This window comes from Anomalospiza imberbis, chromosome 2 (assembly GCF_031753505.1).
Source record: "Anomalospiza imberbis isolate Cuckoo-Finch-1a 21T00152 chromosome 2, ASM3175350v1, whole genome shotgun sequence".
NCBI lineage: Eukaryota > Metazoa > Chordata > Aves > Passeriformes > Viduidae > Anomalospiza > Anomalospiza imberbis.
In genome coordinates, this window is record NC_089682.1 from 14,409,881 (window position 1) to 14,437,241 (window position 27,361).

At 41.8% G+C, this 27,361-nt stretch overlaps 1 long non-coding RNA gene across 5 annotated transcripts in view; it reads left to right on the plus strand.

Annotated features, from left to right (window-relative positions):
- LOC137468309 (uncharacterized) overlaps positions 1–27,361 on the plus strand; it is a 405,810-nt gene that overhangs the window by 256,633 nt on the left and 121,816 nt on the right. For 2 of the 5 annotated variants that reach the window (XR_010995862.1, XR_010995859.1), the window contains one exon: positions 22,245–22,937. The exons of 2 other annotated variants lie outside the window; for them this stretch is intronic. This is a non-coding gene — a long non-coding RNA (uncharacterized lncRNA). Of the gene's footprint in view, positions 1–2,724; positions 4,052–22,244; positions 22,938–27,361 lie in introns of those variants that run through there. One more of the 5 variants, XR_010995863.1, reaches the window with a different exon arrangement.

A 27,361-nucleotide genomic window follows, 5' to 3' on the forward strand; every position in this document is an offset into this window, starting at 1 on the left:
TTCTTGGGTGAAATCTCTAACTACCAGAATCCTCTTTGCTGCTGGGAGAGCTGGCACCAGGTCTTTGGGGGGAATCCATGGCTCTATATACAAAGAAGGAAATAAATAGCCTCCCCCAGCACTGAAGAAGTCCTTCTAAGGGCAGAGAATTCTAAGCCTAATATTTACACATATAAGGTTCTTAACTACTTCAATCTCCTTTAGCACTGAAGTAGGAACAGGTCCAAAATGTTAGGTCTGCAGTCAAATTTACAGTACTGAGCAATATTATATAAAACTACCGCTGCTGTTCCATAAAACACTTTTTTAAAAAAAATCATGTTGCAAAACCACATGAAAAATGGTAAAACTATAGACTATCATACAAAAACAAGCTAGAAAGGGGAAGACACATATTTTTTACCTAACAGCTCATCAGTCAACATGCACAGATGCATAAGGAACAACATTTTCCCCATGGAGCTCTCTTCCACTGCTTGACATAATTTGGTTCTTGCAGTCTTGCAGCTTACTATTCAGCTCAGTTCTGTTTTCTTCTGAAACCAACTGGTCTCTTAGAATGATATCTAGATGTTTTTTTCTGGTATTTACTGGGCAGGCTGGTGAATAACCAACCACATAGAAAGTGACAATCTCTTCTATCGAGGGTCATTATGAATTCTGTTTAGATAGATTAAAATGGGAAGCCCCTCAAAATTGTATTAAGATGTCTTTAAAGTAAGTTTCAGGTTTATCATACTTTTTTTATTTAAAGCCCAAATTGGTCAGTATTTGTCCTCTAGAATGTATCACTCTTTTAAAGGTTGACTTGTATACTTATTCTTTTTTTCGGAGGAAAAAAATGTGTGTATGTTCCTCCTATCCAGAGAAAGATAAACCTTTCTGTTCCGAGGAGCAGACTGAGGACTTGACCTCTTACTGGATGAATGCACATGCAGCCAGTGATGAATTAGGCATGATGTGCAGATGAAGGGAAACACAGTCGAGGAGGTGGTGAAGAATAAAAGATGTGGAAATTTCAAAAAGGCGGTTCAACAAGGGCTAGGTGCAATATGGTGGGGAAGGAAGCTGAGGGCTTAATTTCAGCCTAGACTAGCCTTTTTTGTTTTCATTTGTTGGACATTTCTACAGGTTTAAATATTTACTTGTTATAGCATTTGATTTTCTTTTTCTTCCCAGTGACACAAAGAAGAACTGACCTTCAACTGGTTTTTTTGTGTGGTTTTTTTTTTGGGTTTTTTTTTTTTTTTTTTTGTTTGTTTGTTTTTTGGGATTTTTTTGGCTGTTTGCCTTGAATTTCTGTGAAGGACCTTAAGGATCTCTATGTTATCTTGGATCTTGTAAACATCCACAGCAACACCATTTTAATGGTGTCTATGAATGTATGGGGCTTATTAAATGGAAAAAAATAATTTCTATGGCCATTCAAGATCTCCAGGTGCAGTCTGAAAGGGGTAAAGGATTGACTCTTTTTGGCACTTAGCAGACCATTGGCTGTGGTTATTATGAAACCCTAGTCAACCCTGGGGATCACAGCTGCTTGTGTTAAAATATCTATTGAAGGCAGATGGGAAAATTTACATGGAAGTCTTAATCAAAACAAAGAAAAGCCCACAAAATTTCCAGTATTAATTTGCTGATCACACTGATACAGAGCTACTATACAGTCTGGGAATAAGCTTTTCCAGAACAGACTTTATAGTTGCTGGAGCTGATCCAGAACCCTTTGCAGTGAATGGTAGCTTCTGAATTACATGGGATTTCCTTCACTGACTTAAATGGTCTCTGGATCAGGTCCATAATGAATTATTGTTTAATATAGCCCACAATCACAATAAAAAATGTTCAATAAAAATCCCAAGGAAGAAAAGAAGATAAGTTGCAAACTTCTGTCCCTTGATTTCCCTTTACAAAACTCCCTATTTAACAAATAGCATTGATTCAGATTGCAGCCAATCAGTGTGATCAAACCTGTCATTCATAAACCAAGGTCTTCTCATGCCACTCTTCAAAACTTGGGTTCCATTTTTAATGGGCCAGTAATAATGATGTGGTGCAACCCAGACTGTTTGCTGGAACTGATTGTGTTACGGGGCCACTCCTAGTGCTGTGTGACCCCAGTAATCACCTGTGTTCAGTACACTGCAATGAGCAGTGTACTGCTCTGAATTAAACAGAAGCTATGTTCAGAGTCTAAAGGATCTCATTAAGCAATGGATTATATCTGACCTAATTAATAGCATCTCATGTGTGAAGATGAGCTTCTCATTTTTACATTTCCTTCAAGTTAGTAGAAATAATGTAATTATCCATGATACTTAAACCTATCTGAAAACATATGAATATGGGACTCTTCTGTGATTTTAATTCATCTTGTGGAATAGTTAGCAAACAATAAAAGGCAGAGTCAATACATCTAACAATAACAGAGTTAATAAATAAACAACAACCTTTTCAGTCTCTATATTTGACATTTTGCCACTCAAGTAATTCCCCTCTAATCCTAAATTACATAGCACGTACACAGCTAGTTTAATCTCAAAACCACTGGGCTGGTCCCTGAGGTAGCCTGGCATTGTTTCCACACACACAAAGCTGGCATTTTTCCTGTGAGAGGAAAAATCCTCACTGCTCTGAGAAGGCACTGATGGTAGGCAGGCATTAAATTACTGGCAGTAGAGTTATTTTCTCTCTCGGTTTGCTTCCTCCTCTTCTCCCACCCAGGAGGGTTGTTCAGCCAGCAGTGGGGCTGAACAATGAGCGAGCCGTGTATGCTCAGGGTGGTCTCCAGTCACTGCTGGAAAGGACTTCCACCACCTTAGCCTTCACACAGGAAAACTCCAAGAAAGAAGATATTCATCCTCCCAGAGGGTAACAGGTACTTTCTGGTTGACCTGAGGTGAGTCTAAACCTAGGCCTGAGGGAAAAAACATAGCAAACTCTGTTCTTCAATCATTTCTTCCACGCAGGAAAGGCAGGTTTCCCCCCAGCCTGGCAGCTGCTGTGAACATGCAGAGTCAGCCAGCCCTCCTGCCTGGTGTGTGTAAGAGCAGACACCGAGTGCAGCAGCTGTGAATTCAACGAGGCTGAAATGTTAAATGTTGCTGCTCTGAATATCACGTTACTTAGTTTCTCCTTTGGGAATGCATATCTGAAAGTAAGGAAATTTCACTTCCCATGTAGAAAGCAAGAGGTCATTTTCACCTCCTTTTCACAGTGACTGAATAGGTGGAGAAAGTGCACGTAATGGATGTTTACAGTGACCCTTATATCTCATGAGAGCATTTTGCAATGAGATGTATGCAGACTTTTTGCTTAAATTCAGATAGTGCCTAAGATTAAGCTTTAAAATGGCTTGCTTTCTGTAGAACTGCTCTGCATTAGTTGAATCAATTAGCAAATGGAAGTGTTCGGGTTGTCCCCACTGGCACTTTTGTTTAGCTGTTGATCTGAATATCGAGCAGAGTTATTTTGTTCCTTGTGGACCATCAGCAGTAATGCTCATCCTCCATTTACAACTTTGTTAAGAGAACTATTGATGGGTATGAGTCAGCACAGTAGTCAGTTCTTTCCCAATTATCCGATTTGTTCCATAGGTTTTATAGAAAAAGGGGAGGGGAGGAAGCAAAAGGTTAGTGACAAACAGAAATAATAGGACACAGGCACTAAGCAGCAGGTGCACCAAGGGAGAAGGAGTTTTACAACCCTGAATACCGAACAAAACTTGAAAAAGCACCAACAAAGGTGATATTGAAGGTTACAAGGCTGGCATGCACTCCACTGTCCCCAAGGCAGGACTGCCTCTCTGGCAGTGGTGAGTTTATCATCCAGTGTCAAAACTTTTGGCAGGAAACAGATAAAGCCCTAACTCTCAGTGAGTAGAAAATAGTGTGTGCAGGTACTGATCCTACCTGAAGAGATGGTCCGTTGTCTACCCTGCTTGCTGAGAAAACAGTTTCTTGTGTGCATCTAAGTATATTAAATATCTATTTACTTGATTCTAATAAATTTTAGACTTGGGACAGTAGCCAAATTTAACATAAAGACAACCATATAAAAAACTATATGTTTTTACCAATTTCCTGAAAATCAGTGGCTGGCTTAGAGAGACAGAGAAGCCTTAAATGACCCAGTGGATGACAAGCCTTCAGTATGCACTGCCCACTGCCCAGGTAGCAGAGGGGCCGAGTTAGACAGGTGTTCTTGGAGGGCTCCAATGCCCCCATACATTCAAGGACTCTCAAACTCTATTCAGTATTAGAACATTTGACTTCAAATGCAAAGCTATGGAACCCAGATCCCATTACTGCTTCTGCTTGTGAAAGTAGCTACTAACTTATGTAGTTATGAAGGAAATCTTGAAATGCCTGGAGCAAAAGACTGAAGAGGTGTGACTTTTCCCATTCATCTCCATCAACTTTTAATCATGAAATCTAAAAGTGACAATTTAATTAGCAATGTTAATGATTTCACTGAGAACAGTTTTAATTAAAACATACAGTGCTTTGCTTGTCTGAAAATCTTCAGCTGCTTTATTCTTCTGCAAATCTTGTTTTTGCCAAAACCCCTTTAACTTCTCAAAAATTCTAGTACCTTCACCTTCCACAACCCGCAGCCTACTTAAATCAGAAGGGAAAGAATAAAATATATCAAATTTTAAATCAATAGGAAGAGCCCAGAGTGACTGTGGTGGTTCCTGAATTCAACTGCTTTTAGATTTGCTACACCAGAGCACAGCAGGACATGGTCCCCTCCATGGGACACAGAAAACTTTGGCTTCAAGGTGCTTCTGAAGGGTGTCTGTTGAGTTATTTTTAGCCATCTCGCAGGCAAAGGGCCTAAAATTTCATTTTAATGGTCTGTCAGTAATTTGCCTTCTTTTTTTTAATCCAAAATTGCTCTTTCATATACACATATAAACACACATGTTCCCCCATGCATGCCTGATTGATTTTGATATATCATTCTCACAATGAAAAATTGTTTACTGGGAAAGACTTTTTGGAAAATAGAAGTTGCAATAATATCCCCAGGATTCTGTATTGCCAGCTTTGGCTAAAACAGGAATCCATCAAAGAGACAGATGCATCATTATTTTCCCTAAACACTATCAAGTAGGATAATCACATCAGTCTTTCCTTTATCATCACTCAGAAACAAAGATTTACTCTAAATCCAACCTTTTCCCATAAAAATTCAGTTATTTTCCCCTGCCAAATTGGGTGTGGAAACATTAAAATTGTTGACATTTTCTTCCCTAAAACTCAATGCATGTGACTTCACTTGAGATAGGACCCAGTAAGTCAGGGCAGAAATATATTTCCTCTCATTGAGAAGAAACTAGTGAAGTTCAAATGTAAAACAGTGGTTTCTTCAGCATAAGTCTGTGATGATGTTAATTTTGGCCTGAAGTAAATGCCATTTGTCACCATTAAGCAGAAAATAGAAAACACACAAGCTAATTAGAGAGTTCTCTATAAAAATATTGCTATTGAACAAGTAAAGTTATAATGTTTTATTGTCATAGTAAGTCTGTTTAAAATTAAGGGGAAATCAATGCTTATGATAACTTGAAGAACATTATGATTTTACTTGGAGTTTTTGGAAAATCGCCTAAAAAGTCTTGTTTTGGAATATTTCTTCAATATGTTCTTGTTAATGCAGAAACAGTTGAGTGTCCTGGAGTTATGGGATGTCACGGAGTAATAGGATGATAGGCGCCTGTCATGGTTTGACACTGGTGCAATGCCAGCATCCCCATGAAAATGCACCTTCCTAAATAATTGCTGTGAGATGTGATCAGGAACAGAGCAGAGCAGGCCCAAGCTTAATAACAAAGAAAAGAACTTTATTAAACTACTACTACTACTATAAAACTACAAACACTAAATCCTGGGTGAAGACCTTCCAAAACACCCTTCCTCCTCCCACCTAATTTCCAAACAAACTCAACAGTGAGACACCACCCAGGATCCTGATCAAGTTGCCACCCTTCAGATAATCAAATACTCAGTCCTTCAAGGGAGACAGGGGTCTCTCCTGTGCCACAGACCCCCCAGGAAATACAATTGCCACCCTTGTGTTTCCATGTCACACATGGCAACTGCCCGGAGAAAATCTGCCATGGTGACACTCTCCTTTCCATGTCACAGTGCTCTCACCACCGTGCATGGACAGACTGCTCATAGGGCTCCTTTAAGGATGCTTTGCCATGGACCAAAAGAGACAACAGCCTCATCTCGGGACTACAGTCCCCCCCATTTTCCCCTGGGGCCGAGGGTCCAAGAACAGAGACCTTCTTCTCCTCTTCTTCTTCCTCGAAGACAGAGGGCCTCTCCACACCTTCTTCATCTCTCCTCTGTTCTCTCTACTCCTCTGCTGGTAATCACTGAAACAAGTCTCTTGGCTCACCAATGCACCCCCCTAAGCGCAGCTTCTGTCAGGAGAATTTGGTTCAGTCTATGGCTAAAAAGAAAAGTCCAGCCACAAGCCACTCCATCATCTCCTTCCAACTCGAGAATTTCTTCTTCCATCACCTCGGATCCCAGACTGTCTCTCTTCTACTTCAAATCAAGGAGGAGTCATATTTTACAAAGCCTTCATTTCTCAGGAAAGGGTTAAAAGTTCAGACTCCCTGGATGGCTGATATCTCTGCCCAGCAGCCGATTCCCAAGGCCAAGGCTGGGCGCCTTCCCCCCCTCTCCTTCTCCTCCGCCGGCAAAATTACAGGTGCCATATGGACTCTCTGTCTCTTCCCTCTGGGTGGGGGGAATGACAAAGACATCTCCGCTTCCCTCCACCCTTCCGTCCACAGGAGCTGGCTCGGTTCCAGTCCTTCAGCCCTCTCAGCTCACCTTGACCAGGCCACATGGCTTCCCCTCCCCTACCCAGCTCCATGGCTGGGCAGGGGAGGTCTGCACAGCACCCTGACCTGACCGGAACCAAAGAGAGCGAGCTCTTGGGAGTTCTTGCTTTTAACCCTCTGTGTTCTCAGAGGCGTATCCCTATCTTCAGTGGTCACTTCAGGTGCCAATATCCAAACCTGACCACTGATTGGTTTGACCCAGCTTCCTGAAAAAAACACTTCCATGTCAAACCACAACAGTGCCCTTCTAATCAATAAATGGCAGCATTGTCTATTAAAAACAGAATTTTAAAAAGTGACTTCAACACACATTCCTGTGAAAGAATGATTTTCACTCTGGTTTGAGACTTTCCCTCACATTCAGGTAAATTCAGATGATCAACGGCCCCATCGTTTTCAGTTTTTATATGTCTCAACGTCCTCAGGTCACAAAGTAGTGGGAATTTCAGAAGCAAGCCAGTCAGGATTTCTACTTCAGAAGAGCAACTTGGATCATTGAGTCTATTCTGAACAAAATCTTCAGCATCAATTTAAAGCTGTTTCTGTTCCTTTACCATTTAATACTCTTAGCAGGTCTCCACTGAAGCCAATATCCTCCACATCCTAAAGTCAGACCCCATATATAGTTGATGTGATGGCAACACCTCTGAACAAACTGACAGATGCACGGATCTCCTTCCTTGTCATAAAATAAGTTATAACTACCATTTTGAAAAATTATCAGTATAAAGTTATTTTATCTCTTTATGCAACCTCAGTCACTAACACTGCTTCTTACATACATGAATGACTCAGGAGAGCTCCACCACAGAGAATTGTCAGAGCCAGCAGAGCCATGTTAATTCCTGCCAATTGCTAACCTCACTTTTCTCCTTCCTTCCTCTTTCTCCCCTGTCCTTCACAGGATGACAGACACTCTTCTCATTACATCTGTTTTTATGCACTAAATCAAACAAAGCTCAGCCCCTGTTCAAGAATTTTTTTCTACATGTAATCCACAGTTCCTGTCCCTTTTCTGGTCTTTAGCAGAGGGGTTTGCCCTTCAGTTGCCAACATATCCCACGTTTTAGGTTGGTTTATGATTTTATGTCTATCACAAGTGTGAAAAGCCACTTCCCAAAGGCTGGATGTCACCCATGTCTTCACTACGAATGACCTGCCCCATGTTCCTTTTGGTTTGTGTGCCTTCTTCCAGTCCACCCCTCCTTATTCCTGTCTTCTGAATGTTTGCAATTTCTTACTATTTTCCCTAAACCAAGGGTTGGTTGCTGAGATCTGAGAAAATACATCATGTAAAATCCTCACAGTTTATTTCTCATGTCATATAATCTTTTCCTTGACACATTCAAAAAGAGCTGAATGGCCCTTTGTTCTTTCCCAGCATGTCCATTCTCACTTCACTGAAGTGTGTGTTAGGCTGTAGCCCACACAAGGTCTTATTGGTCTGTAATAAGGGAAGAGTTCCTTATTCCCTGTTCCAGAGGTGTTACTAGACATCTGCATGGAACTCTTTGAGGGATTGTTTTTTAAACCCTTCTCTATAAAGGGGATTCCCATTGTCGCTACATTTGGATAGGAACTGCTGAAAGTTTAATGACCTTTGCAAGCACAAAGGACTCTCCACTGATGCCCATGACACAGCTAAACTCATTGCCCACATAAATAGAGTCCATTTGTTCCAGGGATGTTTTCAGGATTTTGCAGATAATCCAGGAATATGCATACTTCACCAGGTTTTAATTGCAAAGACAGTCTTGAGTGAAAGGGAGTTTCCCCCAAGGGGGCATATCTGCCAATATGGATAACATGAACTATTCGTATTGCAGATTCCGTTTTATTTGAGCCTTAACAGGTGCTGATGAATCCCGTCTTCCCACAGTGAGCTCGGCTGCAAGGTGTGCCAGTAGGAAGATGGAATTACTTTCAAAAATCCCCTCTAGAGACTTCAGAGCATCTGCTGCTGCACTCATTGCTAAATCAGTCCATGGCCTGAAGATCTCTGACTGCCTAACACAACCAGGACCACAATGTGAAATCATAATGACAGCAAAAATATTTTTTTAAACAATCCAAGCATCCCCTGAAGTCCAGGAGGTCAAGAATCCTGGGCTAAGAGGAGCAATTATAGGACAAGTTCATAACATTGTACTGTCACTTGCATTAATATTCAAGGTGAATGATATAGATTGACAGATGCTGTCAGTGACCTTGGGAGAGCACCTTGTTTTGTGCAGAGAAAGCTCTGGCTGGGTTTTGTCTCTGATACCAGTGCACAGCTCCCAGAGAGCATAACCCCAACACTGTAGCCTTGGGTTAGAACACTTCCACTGATTACCAGCTGCAATGGAAGATCTTTGCCCTCCTGCAGGGAAAGAAAAGGATCAGACTCAGGAGAAAATAGATAAACAAACCCATGTAGCTGGGTGAATAATCCCCCTATTCTATTTGTTGCTGATATCCAGCATACATCAATAAACCTGTGGGATCTCTTGGGGGAATCTACTGAGCACTAGATGAGGATGCTGTACATGAGCTGTTTTGGGTTTTTTTTCCACTAAAAAGAAGGCTGGAAAATGAGTTGATAATTATTTTTGGCTATGTGTTCAAGATATAGAATCAAAATACAGAGCAATTTTTTCCTTCTCCCTAACAGTGCTGGGAAAAATAGCAGTGAGTTTAAACAGCAGCAAGGGAAATTTAGGATAGAGTAATGTTTCCTGACAAAAAGGACAGCCAACCCTTCCACCACTGGAGGACTGTAAAGTGTAAGTTAGACAAATTGATCATGAAATCCTGCCAGAAAAAAAGACAGAGGGTAGATAGTCTCTTCTGTCTCTATTTTTAAATTTTTATGAGGTTTTGGGAATCTTTCTGTTGGACTGGCTTTAGCTGCAGGGACTATTTGATATGGCTGCAGAATACAGACATAGTTCTAAAAGTGCTAGAATATACCCAGATCTTTGGGATTAAAAGCAAAGGATTGAACAAAAAAAGATGTCCTGGGATTTTAAAAACTTCACTTCTGAACTCTGTTTTTCTAAAGAGCACCTCAATCTTTCTTTCTGTACAACATGTATGTACAACTATTACATACACCAAAAAATGAACAAGCAAGGTGCTTCTGAGCAGTGAAGAATAGAATCATTGTATTTGCACTTATAGGAAATGCAGAGGAGCTACAGTGATCGCAGTGCTGGATTGAAAAGAGTATTTATTCTGAAATTATAGAAGTCACCTGTCCTTGACCCTGTCTTCCAAGGAAATCAGTACTGTACCTGGCATTATGCATGCCACTAGATTTCAGCTAGCTTTGACATCTAGTTATTTTTCAGCTTGTATTCAGGTCCTTCATTCACTAGTTCCAGTTTTCCCTAGTTTTTTGTACGAAATCTTCTTTTTTTTCAAGTTTTCTCATATAGAAAATTATTTCTCAATTCATCTGGTAGCTCTCTGACGGCTTTCGTGAAAGAGAAAAAGTTGGCTTATTTCCCCCTCTATTAACAGTATCACCTCAACTTCAACATGTTTCCAAACTGCTGTGCTTTGTTTTCTGTATGCTTTTAATTACAGCTCTTGTACCTGTGGAAGAGTGAGGTTTTCTTCCCTCCCTCCTGAGAGCTGCCCTCTTCCCCTTAAAACTTTTATTTTCTTGTCCCTTTGCTATTTGGTATTGACAGGATCTTCATTACTATCTGATTCTGTCACTTCTCATTCTTTAATGATGCCATCTCTCTGTCTCAGAACAGTGTTTCAAGGATTACTTCTGTATCTGTCCAGGTGTTTTGGAGCAGTCAGCCTTAGATCCACAGCCTCTGTGCCCCCACCATGGCACAGGCAGATCCATCTCAGTTATACTCCATGTGTGCCATGTGCCTCTAGAACTGCTCCAAAGACAAAGAGAAGCTTGGATCACTTTAATTTAGCAATTAGTGTACCAGTGAGTGCCAGGAACATCCCAAGGTCCTTGGGCAGCTCTAGCTGTTAGTAACATGCCCTAATTGCAGGAGATCAAGGATGGGCTGCAGGGTGGGGCTTTCTCTGCCTGCACCCCCTTCCTTTTAGAAATATTTTCTTGACATGCCTCCTCACAAAGTTAATCTGTCTTTTCTAACATACAGCTGCCACAGGCTGATGTTTCCTAGGCAACATTCCTATGGAAAAGCAAACTACTGACCATTGTCACCTTGCCCTTTTGAAGTCAAGCTATAATTTGATTTGTTATCCTTTAAAAATGTGGTTGTCACTATGCAGGTGAAAAAGAAGACAAAGTAGCTGCTACTATTTCCCAAGAGCTACAAGCTGGTCTTTACATACTGCTCTCAACAGCACAGGTGTGAAAGTGCCCTTCAGGTTCATAATAATTCCTAAGAATATTAACATTGGCTATTTTTTTCAAACAAAAACAATTTTTCCATGTTTTTCATTCAATTGGGGAACACCTATCAGCTAGGTGAACCATAACTAGTCTTCTTATTTAAACCAGCTGTAAGCCCTGGGTCAGCAGCCCCAGAGGGGGGATGATAGTTTCAGAGAGCTGTTGCAGGAGGTGGGTGCTGATTGCTGAGGTCAAAGTGACACACTCTGACTGCTCACAGCACTGCACAAACACAGCTACTGAAGTGCTCCTCTGTTTTCCGTGTCTTTCTCCAGCACACCATGAAATTTTTATTTTTTGTAAGCTAATCCAGCCCTGCCTCACTGATAAGCATGGCTTTAAACTTAATTGCTTGTTTGTTTTTTGAGGAGGAGGAAGGAAGCAGCCAGGAAAGCATCACACGCTGACGCAATCAAGCACAGGAGAGAAAAGCAAAACCTCTCCAGCAACAGGTGGCAAAACAAATGCTGAACAAGGCAGTTCATCAATATGCTCACCCTGTGCTTCCTGGGCTGTCTTTCTCTCGGAGTCTTAACTTGATGGACTGGTGATTGCCCGTCTTTTCTCAAGAGACACCACTAAAGCCTATCAGAGGAACTTGCCATGTCTATTCTTAGCCTCCAGATCTATTGTGGCAGAAGAGAGGTGGGGTTCTGCAGCTAGCCAAGACAAAAAAAGAATCAGCTGTCTGCAAGCTGATAAAAGCAAAGCTGCAATTTCCTTTTACTTTTCAGTTTCGTATGTGCCGTGTTGGGCTGCTTCAGCTCCCTGTCACTGCAAGATTTGGTTTATAATAGAAAAACTCACATTCTGGGGAGCAGCAGTAGGTAACAGGAGAGCTACCACCACTTTCTCTTTTAGAAAAATCACTCCTAAGCAAGAAATAACCCTGTCCTCACAATCACAGCAATAGTACACCAGAGGCATACAAAATAATAAAACAGGTGTCCTGTTTTAGATGGCTCAGACATGCACATGACACCAAAAAGAGACTGCTATTTTATACCAGGGACATGTGGATTCCTTCTTTTCTGCTTTATCCTGAACAAACTATGGGAGAGCATGAGCTGCAGAGGGCAAGGTAATCCTCTATCAGTGATCCCCAGGGGATTTTCTGCTCCAGCTCCCACAGCCCTGAAGCATTTACCATCACTGTAACATTATGCAGCTGGCTCTAGAGCAGAACAGATGCAACTCAAAGGCCCTGGTGGTGTAATTCTCAGTACTTGTGTGAGGGAACTTGTGGGCCTCACATGCAGAAGACAATACAATATAGCTGTCTTTGCCTGTGACCCTGTGCATTCAATCAGGAAGAAAAACTCCCTCCCCTCCATGCTCTCGGAGGGCTGATGCAGGTCACACATGAATGAAGGCAGCTATTTCACACTTGGCTTGCAGAGGGCACAGCATGCGTGTCTGGGGAACGGGGAGAGGAGGGAATGGGGGAAGGAGGAGAAGGAAAGAAAACAGAGCAATGGAACTTGAATCTGTCCTTAAATCATTCACAACACCAGCTGGATATAAATGCAATTCACTTAAGAGACTTGGTTTTTTAATGTTTGTTTGGTTTTCTCTTTATAACTTGTCAAAGGAAGCTTTTATTATTTTGGTTTTTTTTTTTTCAGAGTTCTGAAGTCTTCTTTTGTCCTTTCTCTTTGGCTCACTGTAGTTAGAGGCTGCCTAGTTTATCTCCAAGTCCCAGGAAACCCCAGGGGCTGCCCTCCCAAAGCCTTTTAAAGTTTTGAGTTCACTCACTGGGTACATTGGAAAGGAACAAACTACATTCCTTTAGCCATGACCTCCCAAGGCATACCTGGCAGATCAAACCCAGTGTGGATTTTGAAGAGATACACCTAATTCAGCTCATGCATCCTATCCATGTTTCTGCTGTGTGGATCTTGATGCCAGTAAAAGCCTGAAATTTTTTCCAAGATCATCTCAGATAACATGGAAGTGATGGGTATAATTGTCCACTCCTCTTGGTAAGTGTGATTACAAGCCATGACACTTCCTTGTATGAAACCAAAGCAAACTGAGTTAGTAAAAACTGCCTGTTAGAGGTGTTCTATTTAGAGACAATTGCAATGCAGGATCTTAAAGCATTTCAGAAAGAAACAGAAAAAATATACAAGTCTTGCTGAGGAAATAAGTTTTCAACCAAATAATCTAAAAATGTTTCCAATTATCCTTTTTTTTTTTTTTTTTTTTTTTTTTTTTTTTTTTTTTGAGAAAACATTTTATTTGGAGAGGGCAGAGGAAAAATAGCTTGGGAGTGGTAAAGTTATTGACACATATTTGACATGGATGGCACTAGGAAGGCTGACAGGTTTCTTCTTTTCAGGAACCATCTTGCACTCCTTGCAGAGCCAAGTATTCCTGCTTACATCAGGCACACCCTGACTGGGATGTGTCTCTGTCTCTGCAATGCTGCACTCACAGCTTAATGTATCAAAGCCAGTGCACATTAATTTTAATTCCTATGACTATGCCAAGCTGTAAATTGAGGTGGTTCATGAATCATTCAGCTTGAGAGGCAGCTTTCAGGAGAGAGGCGAGACAGATGTTTGTGACAGCTAAACCTCACCAGCTATCCCAGGTTTAACTTACCCATCTAGGGCAGTATTCTTATTTACTCTGCCTGCTGAAGTCCCGTGAAGACAAAATATCACTTCTGCCCTGCAGAGAAGGAGCTTTCCTTCTCCCATGAGCTACTCACAGCTGTCACCTAGCCCTTATTTGTCCCTAACCAGCTCCAAATTAAATGAGAAAGGAAAGCCACAGAGCTTCAGCTGTAAGCTCTGCTGGTAAGAAAGTCCTTTTTTGGACTGAAAGGGAGGAGAGCTTGTCTCAGCACCTCAGGCAATAATTCAGAGGAATAGGGCTATGCAAGGGCAGGGCAGGAGAAGCTGAGTTTTCTCTGGTATCAGCAATTAATTATCTTAGAAGTCAGGGAGGATGGTGTTATGTCTCACTTTCTCTGTCAATGAGCAGTGTACAGAACTAGAATTCTTCTGGAGGCAGGAGAAAATGTGGGCTGAACATGGAATGTTGTGTTATTGTCATATTGTGTGGCTCACAAGCTAGCTCCTTGTCTCTGCAAAGGAGCAGTCCTGATCTGCCTTGTAAAGATTTATCATTAAGGAATCTCCCTTGTGAAGTCACACTCGTTCATTTCTCTGTCTTCAAAATAAAAGGCTCTCCATGTCCCTCTGTATCTGAGAGGAGAGCAGCTTCTCCCCAGCTTGAAGCACAAGGCATGGAAATTCAGGCAGGGCTCTCCAGGAGCTCTCCCATCCCAGGGTAACTCAGCTCTTGCCTATTTTCTAATCCCTGAAATGTTAAGAACAGACACCCATGCAGCTCTGGCTCTGAGAAATGCTTTCACCATGAGGGGTCTGAGAGCTCATCAGTGGTACCAGGGTCCAGCTCTTGGGCTGTTCTCTGAAGCTCAGGAGTCCAGAACTGTCCTTGGACCTTCCCTGGTCTCCTAAGGTTCAAGCAAAATGTGAGGCATAGATATGGACCTAAGAAGTGCCCCAAGCCCAGTGCCACAAAAGGATATGCTACTTCCGAACCAGCTCTGAAGTATAACAGGAGAGCTGAAAAGCTGAGGGAAGCCTTGGAATTTGCCTAATTTGCATTGTATCAACTTTGTAAACATCTCAGAAGGGATATAGCTCGAAAATTTGTTTCTACCATTAGATAGCACCTGCTTTGAATAATAATGAACAAAAAGTGAAGAAAAGGAGGAAACAATGTTCTACAGTTGTATTAGTGTCCTGCAGCTCAATGAAACAGCTCCCTGGTTTGAGGTCATGAACATTTACTCTATGTTCATTTTATGGGCTTTGAGTAACTCTTTTCAGTTAAAGGGCTTTTTTCAACACATATGGGCTTCCAAATATAGTGAAACCAATTTGCTTTGAAAAGCAATATATCTGCTAAAGGGCAGTTTTATTTTCCTTTAGGTAGAGCAGAACTTTTATGCATATCAGAATCCTGAAATACAAAGCCTGCTAACTGGGGACAGGGAGAGACAGCATACTAAGGCTAGTTAAAAACCTGGTGAAATATTTCAAAATCTCCAAGGATCCTGACCTCAAACCCTTTATGGCAGCTATTCCTGACTACTCAAGCTCCCTCCACCACTTAAGCAGGAATGAGCAATCACTGTTTTACTACCTATGTGTCTATTATACAAAAAAAATTGTTTATACATTTGAAGGATCATTTGTAGACATTTCACTGAGAATACACTCAGCAGTGATTAAAGAAAAGCAGGTCTGCAAAGAGACCTGATATGTAAAGCAATGAGACCTTGCTGCCACACCCTGTGCACTGCCCCATTCAACCTGGCCCTCCTCCCACCTCAGGCTCTGCTTTCATGAGGAGTTGAAGCTTGTTCTTGTTCCTCTTGCTGCTGTAACTTCATAAATCGGAAAACCAAAGCTAAAACCTGGAGTTCAGAGACTTGTAGGGTCTGGGTGATTTGTCTGCTGAGGACACCAGGAGCGGAAAACCTACAGTCTGAGAGGAAAGTCACCAAGAGCTTGCCAGTGAGAAACACTGGCAGTGAGAATGTGCTGGCAGGGTGAGGTAGATCTAAGCGTGGTCTGTGAAGTGTCAAGATGTGAACAACATACCCAGACCCTGACTATACGCAGCGGGAAGTCAGGTTCCAGTTCAGCTCCCCAGTGTCACATCCTGCTGCCACTTGGGACACTGAAGGGTAGCCAAGACACCCACACAGGGCTGGCTGAGGTGAAGTGGAGCTTAGGGAAGACCTCAGCCTCCTGATGGGAGACAGGACATAACACCAGAATAATTTAATAATAGTTTGCTGCACTTATGTACATGAACCTTGAGTCTACTCAGTCAAGTCAGCAAGGGGGTTCACCTGTAACAGACTCCAACATTTGGCCTGGTCAATAGCTCTCCTGGGTCAATTACCTATATCAACAGTATGGCTGTATTGAAACTATTAGGAAAAAATTCTACATTGGTAGGGTAGACCAGCATTGGAACAGGCTGCCCTAGGCAGTGGTGGAAAATGATCAAAAATGTGTAAGTGTACTGTTTGAGACATGGCTTAGTGGTGGACATGGCAGTGCTGGGTTAATGGTTGGACCCTTTAATGATCATAAAAATGTTTTCCAACCTAAATGACTGGGTGAATTGCACTCTTAATGTGGTTACACGCCCAAATTGCTACCCGCCTCTGGAGTATATATGCCTCCATTCACATGGGAATAGAGCTGTTCATTTGGTAAAGGGGGAACAGTTAATTGTGGGTTGCAAAAATGCATCATCAGTCCCTGTAATGGGGAGCAACCTCTGACTATTCTTCTCCTTGAGTGACTGACTGAGTAAATCACAGGGCTAGAGAGCTCAGTTCCCCCTTACCTGCTCTTACCCCGTGTCTTACTCTAGTTTCATTATGTTGCATCAGAAAATGAAGTTTTGGATGTCCTTACCTGGCCTCGCTGAAGCCTGGTCTCAGGTGTCTCACATTGACTATTACACAGTGAGGAGGAAAAACTGAGAACTTTTGCTGCATAAGCATCCCTGTTGGAAGGAACTATCTGGATAAAGAAGGCTGGTGAAGGGATTCCCTGACCAAGAAGCACGAGCAGTGCCCTACACCACAAGAGGACACAACTGTTGAGACAGTACAACACACAAACAGGGTTCACAGTGTAATGTTACACCAAAATAATACCCTGTGGGGGTATTATAATTTTTTATCATTATATTCTGAGAACCTCTCTGTAGGATCTGGAAAAGCTTCTTATCCAAACAGAGACATTCTGGACCTCAAATGTGCATCAAGTGTTGACAAAATGGCACCACCCCCTCTGCAATGGCTCAACAGCTTGGGCTTGTACCACCTCCAGTCAGGACAGGTTAGCCTGAATTGCTTCCAGGACATCAAAAAGCTCTTACATTTCAGCAACAGTTCTTGTCTTCCACAGCAGTTTGACCTATTGTCTTTGTGGAAGTATTTTTTTACTATTCAATAACTGCCACAATAAATCAAACTCCATATATTAGCAAGAAGCTCAGAGTAAGTTAAATATCAATGGATTAATTAAATATGATGGGTAATGATTGCCAGCTAACATAGGCATTTGCAATGTTATGCATGTTTTAATAAACAGTCTTCAAATTAATTTGTGAGGATGGTGCCTATTCTGAATGCATGTTTTGTGCCTTGCCTCCCCTGCCCCACTTCAAAGAACATTATCTGCTGCTGTTGTGTGGTGGCAAGTTCCTCTGCATATGGAAGCAGGTTCTCCCCAGTTATCACAGACTGACATTCAGCACCTTCACTGATGTGTAGATAATGTCAGCCTGGAAAGGTGGCAGGCAGCATCTTGTCCAGCCTTCTCTATGGTATGGAAAGATAAGCATCTCCAGCTGTCAAAATCCTTCTCCTTTCTTCTGTATGCAAAACTTGCATCCCATTTGTGGCAGCTGAGGATGAGAGATATGCCCTTGGTTTAACATGCTTTGCAGTTAATCCTCTCCAAAGTGTATTTAAAGCCAGCAGCAGTAACTCAGTATATTAAGGGATTTGGTCAGTGACCATATTTTAATGGCCATCACACTGACGGTGCCCCACTTTATATTTCAATTCTCTTGTGATACTTAGGCATGCATTGCATGTACAGGCTAAAGGGGATGAGGGAATTTTAGAAATCCTGGGGCCTGAGAGAAATGCAGCCCTGGCCAGGAACAAAATGTGTGTCATTTCATCAGGTTTTTGTATCATTACCTATCTCAATTTGCAGAAACAAGCTGCTTATAATTGTAGTGAAGAGGCTGATGCCTGATGGTTAGTCTTTTAAGCACTTTGGAATGCACATGATGATATAAGCTGGAACTATTGTGCTTGCTCTAAACAGCAGGTGATGACACATTGTGATGACATGGACTGTTGCAAATCTAGCAAAATCCACTTCTAGCCATAGGTACTAGGCAATAGTAATATATGATCAGTAACTAGTACTATAGCAGCATAAATAAACTATTTTGATACTACAAGGAAATATTTTTAATCCTGTTTTCTTGATGTTTATGTGGTTGCACTGTGACTGCATTTGTCTGAAAACTGTTGCGCCAGTAGCTGATTTCAATCAGCTGTGACAGAGTTTCAAAGAGTATCCTACTTTTGCCAGCTCTGTGAACACTGGGTATCTGAATAGAGTTAAAAGAGACATGCTTAACCCTTATGAGAGAAGAGGGGAAGATAAGAAAAGAAAGATCAAAAAGAAAGAAAGAGTCAGAGAAAAGTTCTTGTCTTCTTACACGTTAGCACATTGGTTGCCAGATGCAGACCTTGGTGTATTCCCTGCTTGTCTTGTCCCTGCTCCAGGCAGCAGGTAACCCAGCCTGCACACAGCAGCTAAAAAGCAACACCTGGACTTTACACCCTGCCAAGCACAGTTACAATCAACAGCAAAGACAACATAAAGATACCTGGACTTACTGCTCTGGGGTTTCCTGTGCTCCACTTTGGTGCATGGACCTCCGTTGGCTGGGGAGAAACAAATTCATGGAAAATTGGGAAGCTGCAAGAAAATGCATTTGACTTGTTCAGGTAGGAGCTGATTACTTTTAGCCACTACAACAGGTTGCCCCTGGTCTCTCCTGACTGTTTACATGCAATTGGGCTTCAACCAGCAGGACTCTGAGCAGCCCTCAGTCATACCCCACGACTATAAATTCCTGGGAGCAGAGGAAGGGACAGATCCATATCTCCCACAGCCTGGTGGATAGTTTTAACTGGTTTTATCGCACAGCAGGACAAGCATCTGGCTGCTTTACTGATTGGAAGCTGCACAACTCCAGAGCATGTGTTGCGTCCCTCTTGGATGCAGGTATTTGACAGCAGCTGAAAACTAGACTACCTTTGGTAACTCTGCCCTTGGAGCTTCAGTTCCCACAGATCCATTCTGACATTCCTTACCCTGTCTGTTCACTGCATAAAGGATCCACTCCAATGACTCCCATGCATTCCTCCAGCAAGCAGTGCCTGGCACCCACTGTCCTGTGCGCACACTGTTCTGTTCGACAGGTGTAGAGTCATAGAAAGGCTTGTGTAGGAAGGGACCTTAAAGGTCAAGGTAGTGATTGTGCAGCTGAGGAACAGCCTTCCCAGGCCTGCAGACAAGCTGAGGTGGGAGAACACTTCTGGAGATGGTCAAGCTCAACCACCATCAGTCCAGGTGTGTCTCACCAGAGCTGAGTCACTTTCCTGGATCTGCTGGTGACACTTTTCCTAATGCAGCCCAGGATGCTGTTGTCCTTTTTTACAAGTAGGGACATTGCTGGCTCCTGTCAAAGCTGGTGTCCACCAGGACCCCCTCACCCTTCTCTGCAAAGATGCTTGTGAGTCAGATGGCCCCTGGCATGTTCTGGTGCCTGGGGATTTTCCTCCCCAGAGGCAGGACTTTACACTTTCCCTGGTTAAACTTCAGGAGGTTCCTGACAGCCCATTTCTCCTGCCTGGTGATGTCCCTCTGGATGTCAGCAAGACTTTCTGGTGCACCTGACCCTCCTCTCAGTTTTGTACCAGCTCCAAGCCCTATGCTTTCCCACAGCCAAAGCCTACTGTGGAATGACACCGTGCCTCGGTGTGAGCTATCTGCAGCAGTGAGGTTATTGCTTCAGCAGTTCCAGCCAGGGCTGAGCCTTCTCTTTGTGGTGCCGTGGGCACCAAGAGGCCAGGGCAGGAATCTGGTCTATTTACTATTCTGCAAGTAAAATAACAGTTCAAGAAAATTTACAAATGAACATCCAAGGTCTGAAATGCCTTAGGTGTGCAAAAAGAGAGACCATGCCCTGAGCCTTCTAACTCACCTTAAATGGTTAATATCTACTTTGCAACTATTTGTCTGAAAATGTATTTCGTCTGAACTGACTGCTGTGCAGGACTGAACCAGTGTTTTGTTGTGAGACATGCTAGATACAGCAAAAAACACATTTCTACCTCCAACACAAATGCTTGACTCCCCCATCCTTATGTTCGCTCAGGCCCAACAAAAAGTCATGTTTCTCATTGTTTTTTCTACTCGTAGCCACTAGGAATCAATATAAAAGAAAATTGTGAAAAAAACTCAGAATCTGAAAATTTTAGTGCAGTGCTACTTGAAATATGTGTGTATTTTTAAGTCCATTTGATGAGTCCATTTGAGAAGGTAAGTGAAAATGCACAGCATTTTTGGTTTTTGTTTTGTATTGTGACACTCTTTTACCTTTCCACAAGTAATCACAGGTTCTAACATGTTGGGTTTGGTTTTTTTTTTTTTTTTTTTTTTTTTTATCTGAACAGAGGAATTTACATGTATTTTTTACTGCAGGTGAAGTAAACAGAAATAATGACAAGGTAAAAAAAAATGCAACTGTGTCTGGGGGAAAGGTAGGGCAGATGATGGATCTATAATCACACCTCTGTCAGGCTGGCTGCTCTCAGCTCAGATGGCAGGATGGTGCTCTCTAGGTATAATGGAGATCTATAAATAGCTGCATCATTATATAACCCAGCAGCAGCCTCATTCCCTTTCTAAATATAGGCTGTGCAGCAAAGGACAGTCTGCTGAAGTGTTGCTCCTGATACCGATTAATAGCATGACTCACTGCCCAGCTAATAAAAGTGAAATGTGTGTCTTGGAGGTACCACGCTGGATAGGGTGAATTTACACGAGGAAAAAAAATTAGATTTGGTTTTGTGACCAATGAAGGAGAAACTGAAATCTAAGCAAATGCATAATGCATAAGTCCCTAATCATAGTGACTTCGAAGAAACGTGAAGCTGTCATTAATGAAATGTTTAATGTCTTGTGTTCTCTTAATAAAAAAATAGTTTATCACCTTTGAGTAATTACTGCAAACTCATTTGAGGGGTTATAATAATCTCACATTTCCTAGGTCAACATGGCTGGCATGCTTGGGATGTGTTCAGTGGTGGGCTGTGTTCACTCAGGATACATGTGCAGAGCTCCCACTATCAACCAGGCTGCACATGCAGAAGGGAGGGAAAGTTTTCTGTAAAGTATAAATATTCCTTTTGTAAAGAGTTTTGAGATCAATGCAGCAAATTGCATCTAAGGCACACTTTGGCCTTCAAACTTTAATGACTGTAAATAGTGAGGTATGTACCCCCTCAATCAGTCATACTGCCAGTTTGCTCCCTCACATCCAGTCTGCAATCAATATTGCCATTTCACACACAAGGATTTTGCATCCACCTTTTTGTCTTTAAAGTCAGGGTGCTGTCTCTGCTGAAGCCCTTGTTGATGTATTTATTTAATTACATGGTGAAGGTGAATGTCTAACTCTAAAGTGTGACTTTAACCTTGATGAAAAGTGCTGCAGTGGATTCCCCTTATAGCTCAGGACATTGCTCAGGAGGGAAAGAGCCTTCTGCAGTGAATTGCAGCATCATTTTGTACCATCTTCACCAATTTGTCCAGACTTTCATGTCTTTCATTAGAAACAGTTTGGTGTTCTTCCAGGGGCCTGCTTATGCAGTAAAGTAGCTCTCAGCAGGACTAAAGGGCCCTTGGACAAGTGAAGCAGTTCTTGCTCACCACTGAAATGGGTGCTGCTGTGTGAAGTTGAGGTTTCCTGACCAGAAGGCCACACCCACAAGCACTGGATAACACAATCTGAAACTTCAGCCTCCACTTCCTTCTCAGTTACGTTCTGTCCACTGCTTCTTCAGACTCCAGCCTTATGATTCAACAGTAAATTGAATTTCCTCACCATACAATAGCCTATGGTGTTTTGCTGAGGAAAACCTTAGGTTAGCGACCACCAGAGAAGAGGGACTGTTATACACAACTTCTTTTTTGCACAATTTCTCTGACTTTTCCCAGACTCTTGTTTCAAGCAGTTATGTGTTCCATTTGCACCTCCAGCAGCCACAGTGTCAGTAATTCTTAATTTAAACGATTTAGCTGAGTTTCCATCAAAACAATATTTTTTCTTCTTTCCCCTCAGGATGTGGAACTCTGCTCCAGCTGCTTGCCTTTGACAGATTTATGGTAATAAAAAATAAAGTAAGAAAAGTAAGAAAACTGTTATTTTGCTTTCAAACACAAATCTTTTGTGACTGATTGGACATGGAGGGATAACCTACCTGGCTGGAGGAGTCAGGTATTTATCTGCAGGACTGCACAGCTATATTCAGCAAAGACATGGTATCAGCAGCTTGATCTTGGTCATGTGGATAACCTTAAAACCTTTTAAAACCCAGGGCAATGCTAAGGAGACACTTAAAGGGAACTTGCACAGATATGACAATCTTTATAAATCAGGAAAGTTCCTGCACTGAAAGCCCCAGTTCTGATACACAGCCCTTATGGCCCCCACCAGTTCCAAGGGCCCCCACTCAGCTGAGCCTGAGCAACAAGGTACCAGCAGCCAGCCCACAGATGCCTCATGTCACTCAGGATATCTCAAATCCTAAAATACAGCTCTTGGGGGCTTCCAAACCTGACAACTATCCTGAATCCTAAACCTACTGTATGGTGAGGAAAAGCCATACCCAAAGAGGAGTGCTACCATTTTGATGAAAAATCACATACATGAAGATTTGTGGGTTCATAGGTATTTCTATTTGGTTTGAATGGACCTGAAGAGAGGTTAAAGATGGACAGTGAGACAGAAGATGGCTTCCCACCAGAGGCCCCTGTAAATATTGACCTGTAAGTAATTTTTAGAGCAAAAAACCTTTAAACCTAATGGACACTTCTGTGTTTATGTTAAAGTGCTGCTTGCATTTAAAATGAAAAGAGGCAGAGGAACACATTTTAGATACTCTTGTGGATTGTGAGCATTCCAGGCAAAACCAGACTGCTTATTTAGAAGTGTGCAGATCCCATGGGAAGGCTCTGGGACAGGTGTTCCCCAATGTATTGGCATATCAAACCCCATGCAGCAAGAAAATACAGGGTAATAGGTCTGAAAGCAGACGCAAAATTAGTCTGATGGTAACACAATTAAGTCTTCGAGCAAGTACTGGAGAGCAGGGATGCTGTTCTCTGCTCTCTGTCAGAAAGCACTGGCAGGTTCTCTGACACTGGACATGTGGTGAGGCCATGCCACTGCCCCAGGCAGGCAGCCTTGCAGGCAGGATTTAAAATTCATCTGGCCGGCATTTCCCCAGGGACCAGCTCCTGCCACGCTGCTCATTTGATGCCCCTGCAGGCTCTTGGACTCACTTCACCCTGTCTGAAAAGTTTCCAGCCATCAGCATCCATACTTGCTCAGTGAATACGCTGAGATTAATTTACAGTTTCTTCCCTGATTGATTAGTTTGGAATGAGAGGTAAATCATTAAACCCCAGGCCTTTTATTGATAATTTGCAAATAGGGAAAATGGTTCAATTCTTGGTATTGATCATTAGTTACATCCACTTCCCCACAATTATACAAAACATGCCATTTTTGCTTGGACTGTGCAGGTTAAAGCCACATCTAGGAAGAAAAATATGCCTCCCTGTGGCTCACTGCAAAGCATCTTGTCTTCTACAAAACAACTGCAGGAGCAGGAAAGAAAAAAAGCAATGTGCTGCCTTAAAAAACATGTTTGTGGTCTTGTGGAGAACAGAAAGGTCTTCATTTATTCGCTGCAAGGAAAAAAGGTGAAGGTGCAGGACAGCATGGTGATTCAAGCCTTACAAGCATAGACTGGAATTTGTTGAATCTTCCAAGTTAATACACAAACAGGCAGGCCAAAGTAAAAAGATTTACAGAGCTAAAAAGCATTTCTGGCTTAATAAAAGCAAGTTAATAAAGTTGGGAACTGAATATCCATCCTGCCCATCCCTCTGTCTGAAAGAACCACACCCTTTCTGTGTCCACATATGTTTCCAGGGCCACTCCAGGTGTGAAAGGTTTTGGCATGATGTGCCATGAGTCTGCCTGGCCCAAAAACCCCCCAGCACCCTCCATGCTTTGCATATCCAAAATTAATGCAGCAGGGACCATATGCTAAAACATTCTAACCAAGCAAGAAATCTTACAAAGGTAAAACTTGAAGATTTTACCCTTCATTAACAAAATGCCATCACAGTTTATTCAGAAGTAGGAATTACTTAAAACCTGATGTATATTAATCAAAAGTAATTTTAAATGGATGGTTTGCTTAGCAGCTGTATTCTGTGATGAAGCACTTGCTAAATCTAAAATAGCCTTTATTTTATTCTGGTAATAACAACCAAACCACATGCTGTAGCCTACATTTTGTATTTGAAGGTACTACTGATATAAAAATATTACCCTATAGGATGGTCCTACATGGTGCAGTCTATGCCTTGAGCAGACAAGAAAAAAAGGAATAGCCTGGCAGAGAATTATCACCTTTATTATATAGCTGAGGAACAGGGGCACTGAGTGATTAGCTGTCTTGCTCATAATACCATTGGAAGGCTATAGCAGACCTAATAGGGTCTGGTTGTGCCAGACAATATGTTCTCACTACACTGCCATCTTTCTTCACTGATGTAGATGGCTTATTTTAAAAGTAGATTTTCATTGGCATCAGCTTGGTTAAAGACACCCAATTTCTCATGGCTGAATCACACATTAAAGCTGAATAACCCTTATTCTTCTGCTGCAGATGACTGCTGTGGACAGCTGTAGTTATAGGCACTCAAATACTACCAAAAAAAGTAGCATATTAATTTTAGTAAAAAAAAAAAAAAAATCACTGAAGTTTTAGGACGTGAAGAGAACATTAAGAAAAGACCTTATTATCCTTAACTTTGTCTTATACTGTCAGGTGACAGGTATCTGATTCTGAACAATATTGCCATAAAAAGACCAAGATTTAAAGAACCAGTTATATCTCTGACATACACTGGAGATGTAATCTGGGGCAAAATATTCAAAGTCCATCTGATTCCAGGAGGCTACAGCCAGAAGTGTGCACTGTGTAGAGAGGTTGCTGTATGTTATATCTATTGGTGTTTTCCCTCTGCTGAGGAACTTTGTTCACTGATGTGATCGTTTCTCTCACTGCGTGCTCAATTTAATGGAGCAAAGTCCCCATGATAACAAACTACAACAGGGTAAATCTTCCTCTGGGCCAGCTGCTTTATTTACATAACATGCTAACTTTTCTAGCACTTATGTGTTTTATAAGAATACGTAATTGGAAGTGTAACATTAGGTGCAGGGATTGAAAATAAAGTAATGGTGTATTAATTACTTTCTTTTTGCCTAAGTTGCACCAGGGCTTCTAAATTTTGACGTAACTAAGTAGAGAGCAAGACAAGAAAATGTGAATCACTTGAGACTTCTGAGCAGGTGTTAAGGAAAGGAGTGATGACTGGTCCTAAAAATAAAGAGCAGACCTGATGCTGCAGGTGATCTCTGTTCCTACAAAGCACCGTAAAGGGTAAAGCAGCCGAGTCTCTGCAGTCCCCATTGGAAGTGATCTGGAAATACACATTATCAGGCCTGATTGTGTGTTGCAGGCTGAGTTTTTCTGCCTGGAGAATGGCTCTCCCAGGGATTTCCAACTCTCTAAAGCCCATCCACACAAGTCCATTAATTATTGTTGCTCTCCTGAGGACTGAGAGCCAAACCATTGGTGGCACCAAATATAGTTTCAAGACTCTGTTGCTTTTCCTTGACACCAAATTTTCATCTTGTGCTTCTGCTTTTGCCCTCAATGTGTCCAAGAGCTGCAGGAATTGTATTTAGGGTTGATGTCTCCCTCCTTCTCCTGACTGGCAGCAGGTGGGCACAGTAATTCTTTTCTATTTTTACCCAACTTTTATTTTCTCACATTAACGAGTTACTTTCTTTGTGAAATAAAATTACTAGCCCAGGTGCAATAAATTCCAAGCCTTTCCCAGACATCGAATTTTGGCAGCACCTAATCTGAATGTCAGGGGTTCTGCTGACCAGTTTTCAGCTTCTAGTCATCACCAGGAGGAGCTGAGCCACTGCTGTCATTGCTTCCATATTCACTAGAGTCCAGCCAAGCAAACAGGCACTCTATCTCAGAGAGGATACATCTATGGATTCACCAAAAAGACACAAATGAGAGATAAAGCAAATGTGGAGAGGACAAAGACAAGGGAAGATGACAGAAGATTTCATAATTTCTTCAATTTTTCAAGCAGCTCTGAGAGCCAGCTGTGACCTCTTTGCAGCACTCATCACACTGCAAAGAGTGATATGTTTTAAAATATTATTCAGGCAAGAAAGGGTGTTCTTTCCCAGCTCAAACTACCTTTTGCATCAGACATCTCTGCTTTCATAAAACTGCCTTTCTTTTCCTCTATTACTAGTCATAATTGCACATAAATCTTTATCACAGAAGTTTGCTACTCTAGTGAGACCACTTTCTGCAATTTAAAGAGCTGAGAAACACATTACATTGTTAGTCAAAAGGGCAGGAGATAAAAGGTTTGAGATTTCTAACTTAATTTGAGATATTCTGTGCTTGTGTTGTGTGATAATGTTAAAAGTAAAGTGTGGGTGGACACTGGTTTTATAGTGTCAGAACTTCTTAGGGCCTCTTCCCAACAACATTGCAATATTTCACTTACTGTACAAACTGCCATGCAAAGAATGACATTATGTTCCAAATCTGTGGAAGAAAACCATGACAGAACTAGTAAGGAAATAATTTCTTCTGAGTGTGTCAAGGATTGGAGGCCAATTTATTTTTCAGAGGAGTCATAATCAATATGTATCTCCTCAGCATCTTGAAATCCAGGTCCAATTTTACTTTTTATTTGTAACTGTGGCAAACAGGCTGCTTTCATCGTTTCCAGAACATTGTTCTCCTATTGCAAGTCAGGTTACTTCATTATTTCTAGTGGGAAAAAAAAATTTAGGGGAGAGTCAGGCAACTCGAGAAAGATCAGAGGGCAGCACTCCTTTAAGTAGGTACAACATAAAAAACAACGTAAGTGTTCACATTTACAGAAGGCTGGATTTTTAGACTAATACCCACATTTGAAAAGGAACACAAAAATCTTGCATTAGGAGGGTAGTGCAACTTCTTATGAGGTAGTGAAGTAGAAACAAAAATTTCATACCAAAGTTTCTTCTCTTCAGATTTAATTTGTGTTCTCCATGGTGCTGGAGTGGTTCCT